Below are 6000 nucleotides of genomic sequence, written 5' to 3' on the forward strand. Positions count from 1 at the left end.
TACCCCTGAATTTATATACACATTTACCATTATTCAAACTGCAGCCCAACTCTTTTCCTTACTTTGATACCTTGCTTGGAGCTGTGAGGACGACAGCACATTGAGCGACATTAATGAATCCTATTTATTGTCCAAATCTTGCACACATGTACAAAACTTGGTATATTTGCTTTTAAACTATCACTTCACAGCAAAGAAATATCATTCTTACTCCTCATTACAGTGCAGCTCAACTCACTGGCGACTGATTCATAATTTTGTCTGCACAGCACACATACAAAGCAGGTGTAAACACTTAACTTCAGGGAATGCTGGTCTGAAACTGTGCTGTGGCCGAGAGACAGCACAGTGGACACCTACACATAAATGGAAAACAATGCAGGGGCTCAGTGGCGTCACTAGGGTTGGTGTCACCCGGTCTGGGTAACTCATGGTGTCACCCCCTCACGACTTACCTCATGGACCTTCTCTGCTCCGAGTCCGCCAGTGGACACAGTTGGCAAATAACGGTACCATACAGAATCATGAACCCTCTGAGCTACCTTTCCATGAGTCAAATCTTCAATTAGACAAAATTCCGATCTCTCTCTACTAAGAACATTAATCACCAGAGTCATCATGACATTTTTATTGTTACCGAAAATTGCTGGAGGCCAGGAAGGAGGCAGCAAGCGCTTTTAAAACCATAATTTACTTGCAAAAATTATGCCTCCACCTAAAGTCAGCACCTGGTGCGGTCACACCGGTTGCACCCACCTAGAGCTGGCCCTTCTCAAGGGTCCTGTGATCTCAGTGACAGGGTCACTGTTGTTCTAGGGTGTGCTGCTTCATAGGCCTGCCCTCAAGACTGGAGGTGAACTTCAGTATGAATAGTGGTGGACAAGCCTTGAAAGTTAACCTACACTTGTCATGCTAGGGTCCACCTGCTGGTGCTACAACACCGGGGCTTCTAATGTCTTGCGAAGCCTTCTAAGGTCTAGCATGAGATAGTGCTCTCTCAGGAGAGTGGTCTGGCGGACTGGTTATTAAGGCTGAACCTGGTTCCCCAGTTCCAAATTCAGCAGCTCTGGCCATAGTGCCACATCCTCTCCCCCACTGAACACCATACTGTCCCACTGAGAAAAACTCAGACTGCCTTGAACTACAACCCAATTGTTGCCAGCTATAAACACCTGGATGCGGCTCAATTTAAATTACACACTGGGCAAGAGCAATATGTGGCCTACATTTACAAAACAAAAGTGACAGCATCCTGGAAAAAGCAAACAATCATAGGGGATGCAAAATTTTACAAACCATGTGAAATGTAAGCAGGAACAACATGGTTAACTTAACGCTTTTACATTCACTGTTCACAAATCAGTGAGTGCTTTTGCCTGAAAAGTTAAGAACATGACTACAGGGCCCTGAATGGACCCATTTCAATGATCATTGCTTATATCCTTACAAAACGTAAGCAGGATGGTAAAAAAAGACAACATCCCTAGATGCAGAGCAGCAGTACAAATTTTGTTTTTCAATCCTCACATTGCAGTACCTCCAGGATTGGTGCACTAGTTCCAAGCCCAGGGAAAACAAAGCCAAGACAACAAAAATAGCGCTTCACTGGCAAACTCTGTAAAAGTGGCGCTAATGAGTTTGGTTGTGAATAAATAAAATCTGGCCAGTTTGCTACCACTCCGTCTTACTTTACTTAGTTATTTATTTTTCATATTTTTAAACTTTTATTCCTGATGCTGCACTTTGGAATTAAATGTCAGAAAAATACGACATTGATTTCCAGCAAAAGTGATTTTCTTTTTTAGATCCATTTCACAGAGCTACAAATAAAAGAAAGGAGAGGAAAGAGAGTGAGAACACTGTCTTGCAGCCACTGTTTTCAGTAAGAGACTAAGAGTCAGAGAAGAACTGCCTGGCTTGCCTGAAAGTCGTCTCTTCGCAGGCCTCCCTAGTCCCGTACAGCTCAAAAGATGGGCCCACAAATCGAAGACGCCATAATCTGTGATCTGAGGGCAGGCCACCTCGCTATGCACTGCCTCCGCCCTCCGCCGTTCTCAAGAAGTCACAAAACTGAAAGTCGACACAACAACACACAGCACAGGCAGCATAAGCATAACCGGTTTGCAGAGACTCACAGTGGAAGGAGGCGACAAAAATCACACCTGCCTCAATCACACTGCTTAATCACTTTGTGCCTCTTCCCCCTCTCCCACCATTCAAAACTTCCCAATGAAATGAAACAATGGTTTCTTCTCACAGTCTCTAATAAGCTCGTCCCGAATAAGCAGTGTCCACGCAGTAATACTTCTCTTCTCCCCTCAGGTCAACTGCAAGCTAACTTCCGCTTCCGAGGCAGCATCAATATAGTGCAATGTAAGAAACCGAAAACGGACCATGAAACAATGTACCGCAGCGGCCAACAAGCATTGGCAGTCACAACCAGTGTCCCGGAGACATAGACACGGCCCTGAGAAATAAGTGCCGGTGCTAAGCACCGGAAAGCCCCCGCACAAATTAAGCACTGATATACCGAGACAATACAGAAATCCAGTGAGAAACCTTAACACTGCTAATATCATTGTTAGAAACCCAAAAAGCATTTTAAGAGAATTTTAATGTTAAGGGAAACAAGAGAGGGGAAGAGATAAGGAGAGAAAGGAGGGGGTGGGGAGGGGAGGGAATAGAGATAATAATACAAACCATAAATTACTTTATCAGATCGGAGTTGTAGGATCTTTATGATCAGCAAGGCAAATATATACAAGTGGAGCGCGGGCTCACAGAGTCTTGGAGGGGGTAGGAGGTAGCGGGACAGTCTTTGGGGATATGGATCAAATGCAGGGGCGTACCCGGTGCACAGCTCACAATCCTCGAGCTGGGGGATACGCTTGTCGTCGTCGGGGTCCGGCGGGACCAAGGGAGCCGCGAGTCACTCAGCAGGGCTCAAGCACAAGTCGGAGGTCTTACGATCTTTTCGGGGAGCCGCGAGTCACTCAGCAGGGCTCAAGCACAGGCTCGGAGGACTTACGATCTTCAGGGAGCCGCGAGTCACTCAGCAGGGCTCAAGCACAAGTTCGGAGGTCTTACGATCTTCAGGGAGCCGCGAGTCACTCAGCAGGGCTCAGGTGTTTTCAAAGGCGAATCTGCCGGACAGTCCCAGAGCACCCCTTGTTATAGGACGACTCCTCTTTGATGTCCGGAGTCTGTGCAGGCAGGGGTCTTGTCACCTGGGGGTCGCTTGTCGGGGTTTCCTGCCATTGTCTTTTGATCCTTTCAGGGCCGGGTCGGGAGGAGTCCCAGACACCCAGCAGGCGTGGAGCCAGCCCTCGGGGAGGCCGGCGGGCCGCTCGAAATCCACCTTCCCAGGGGAGCTCAGAGGTGCGATGGAAACTGCTCCTCTCTCTCTCATCCCAATGGGAGCGCGATGTCCCCCAGCCGGAGTGGCGCCTCTAGGCCAGGGTCGCGCTGGGGCCGGGCGGCCATCATGGTGCATGAAGTGGGCACGCGGGCCCGGTGTGGCCGAAAGGAGGAAGGCCACGGACGGGGAAGTCCGGGTCGGGTGTGTGTGTGTTCTGGTGGGAAGGATCGGCTAGGCCGTGGGCTCGGTGGCTGCGTGAGGTGCATGGGTCAGGTTATGTGGTGCGGGGACAGGGATGGCTATGCTACGAGGCCGGGTCTAACACGCGTCCCCCCCAGCTGAAAGCCGGAGAGAACTACCCATCCTCTTGGGGGTTCTCTTCACTGAGGCGGAAGAACCGGGAGAGGCCATCGGCGTTGGCGTGGTCAGTACCAGGGCGATGATCCACGGTGAAATCCATCCCCTGGAGGGAGATTGACCACCGCAGTAGCTTGGGGTTTTCTCCTCGCATCTGCATGAGCCATCGCAAGGGGCGATGGTCGGTTTGGACCTTGAAATGGGTGCCGAACAGATAAGGGCGTAACTTCTTGAGGGCCCAGACTACGGCGAACGCCTCGCGCTCGATGGTGCTCCATCTCTGTTCTCTGGGCAACAGCCTTCGGCTGAGGAAGGCTACGGGCTGGTCTAGGCCTTGGTCATTCATCTGGGACAGGACGGCCCCAATTCCATGCTCGGAGGCGTCCGTTTGTACCACAAAGTCCTTGGAGTAGCCGGGAGCCTGAAGGACGGGGGCTGTGCACATGGCCGTTTTTAGGGCATCGAACGCCTCTTGGCAGGCAGGGGTCCACTGCACTTTCTTGGGCTGTTTCTTGGATGTGAGTCCCGTGAGGGGACCGACTAGGCTGCCGTACCCCCGGATGAATCTCCGGTAGTAGCCCGTGAGGCCCAGAAAGGCTCGGACCTCCGTTTGGGTAGTGGGGGGTTCCCAGGCTAGGATGGCGTCGATTTTGGGCTGTAGAGGGGCGACCTGGCCGCTTCCGACCTGGTGCCCCAGGTAGGTTACCGAACCTTGCCCAATCTGGCACTTGCTGGCTTTCACGGTGAGGCCTGCCTGGCGCAGGGCAGTTAGCACCCTCCGGAGGTGCTGGAGGTGCTCACTCCATTCGGAACTGAAAACTGCGATATTGTCTAGATAGGCAGCGCTGAATTTTTCCAGCCCGGCCAGGACTCTATTTACCAGTCGCTGGAAGGTGGCCGGGGCATTTTTCATCCCGAAGGGCATCACGCGAAAGTGATAGTGCCCATCCGGGGTGGAGAAGGCGGACCGCTCCTTGGCTCCTTCTGTGAGCGCAATTTGCCAGTAGCCGCAGGTGAGGTCGAAGGTGCTGAGGAACCGAGCAGCCCCGAGTCGGTCAATGAGCTCGTCGGCTCGGGGAATGGGGTGGGCATCGGCTCGGGTGACTTCATTGAGTCCCCGGTAGTCCACGCAGAAGCGGAGTTCTGGGGCGACACCGGGGGCAGCTGCTTTCGGGACCAGGACCACGGGGCTGGCCCAGGGACTGTCTGAGGGCTCGATCACTCCTAAGGTCAACATCTTCGAGACCTCGGTTTGAATGCAGGACCAGACCCGATCAGGGACTCGGTAGGCTCGGTGTTTCACCGGCGGGCTGTCTCCGGTATCCACGTCATGGACACACCAGTCGGTGACTTGGGGGACCAGGGAGAAGAGGTCGGAAAACTGCCCTAGGAGCTGGCGGCAATCCTCACGTTGCTGGGAAGTGAGGGATGGGGAGAGGTTCACTCCCTCTACGGAGCCGTCCTTCTCTTAGGTGCACAGGAGATCAGGGAGGGGATCCGACTCCTCCTCGGCCCCGGCATCAGTGGCCAGCAGGAGGCTCAGCTCCGTCCGCACAAAGTGGGGCTTGAGGCGGTTCACGTGGAGGAGCCGGAGGGGGTCCCGTGGTGACTGGATGTCCACCAAGTATGTGACCTGGCTCTTCCGCTCAATCACTTTGAAGGGCCCGGTCCATTTATCCTGGAGGGCGCAGGGTTTCACGGGGGCCATGACCCATACCTGCTGGCCCGGCTGGAACTCGACCAGAGTGGCATTCTGGTCGTACCAGCGCTTCATCTCTTCCTGGCTCGCCTCCAGGTTGGCCTCGGCCATCTCTCGGAACTTCCTAGTCTGGTTTCGGAGGGTCAGGACGTATCGGAACACATCTCGGGGGTGGCCTCGGCGCGCCGCCTCCCACCCTTCCTTGACCAGGCTGAGGGGCCCCCGGACGGGGTGCCCGTAGAGTAACTCAAAGTGGCTGAACCCCAAGGATTTCTGGGGAACTTCTCGGTAGGCGAACAGGAGGCAGGGGAGCAGGACGTCCCACTTACGCCGGAGGGGCTCTTCCAGGCCCACGATCATCCCTTTCAGAACTGTTAAACCGCTCTACCAGGCCGTTTCCTTGGGGGTGGTACGGGGTGGTGAATTTATAGGACACTCCGCATTGTTGCCACAAGGACGTCATGTATCTGGAGATGAAGTTCGTACCGCGATCGCTCACGACCTCGCGGGGAAAACCCATACGGGAAAAGATTCCCATCAACGCCTGGCCCACCACGGGGGCTGTGACGGTGCGCAGGGGTATGGC

The 6000-nt window shown here is 53.6% G+C and overlaps 1 long non-coding RNA gene across 1 annotated transcript in view; it reads right to left on the minus strand.

Moving 5' to 3' along the window:
* The window catches only part of LOC146869869 (uncharacterized), a 151484-nt gene extending 149174 nt beyond the window's left edge, over nucleotides 1–2310 (minus strand). The window contains exon 1 of the long non-coding RNA XR_014981517.1: nucleotides 2258–2310. This is a non-coding gene — a long non-coding RNA (uncharacterized LOC146869869). The remainder of the gene's footprint in view (nucleotides 1–2257) is intronic.
* Nucleotides 2311–6000: the final 3690 nt, after the last annotated feature.

Source organism: Triturus cristatus, chromosome 1_1 (assembly GCF_964204655.1).
Source record: "Triturus cristatus chromosome 1_1, aTriCri1.1, whole genome shotgun sequence".
NCBI classification, from domain to species: domain Eukaryota; kingdom Metazoa; phylum Chordata; class Amphibia; order Caudata; family Salamandridae; genus Triturus; species Triturus cristatus.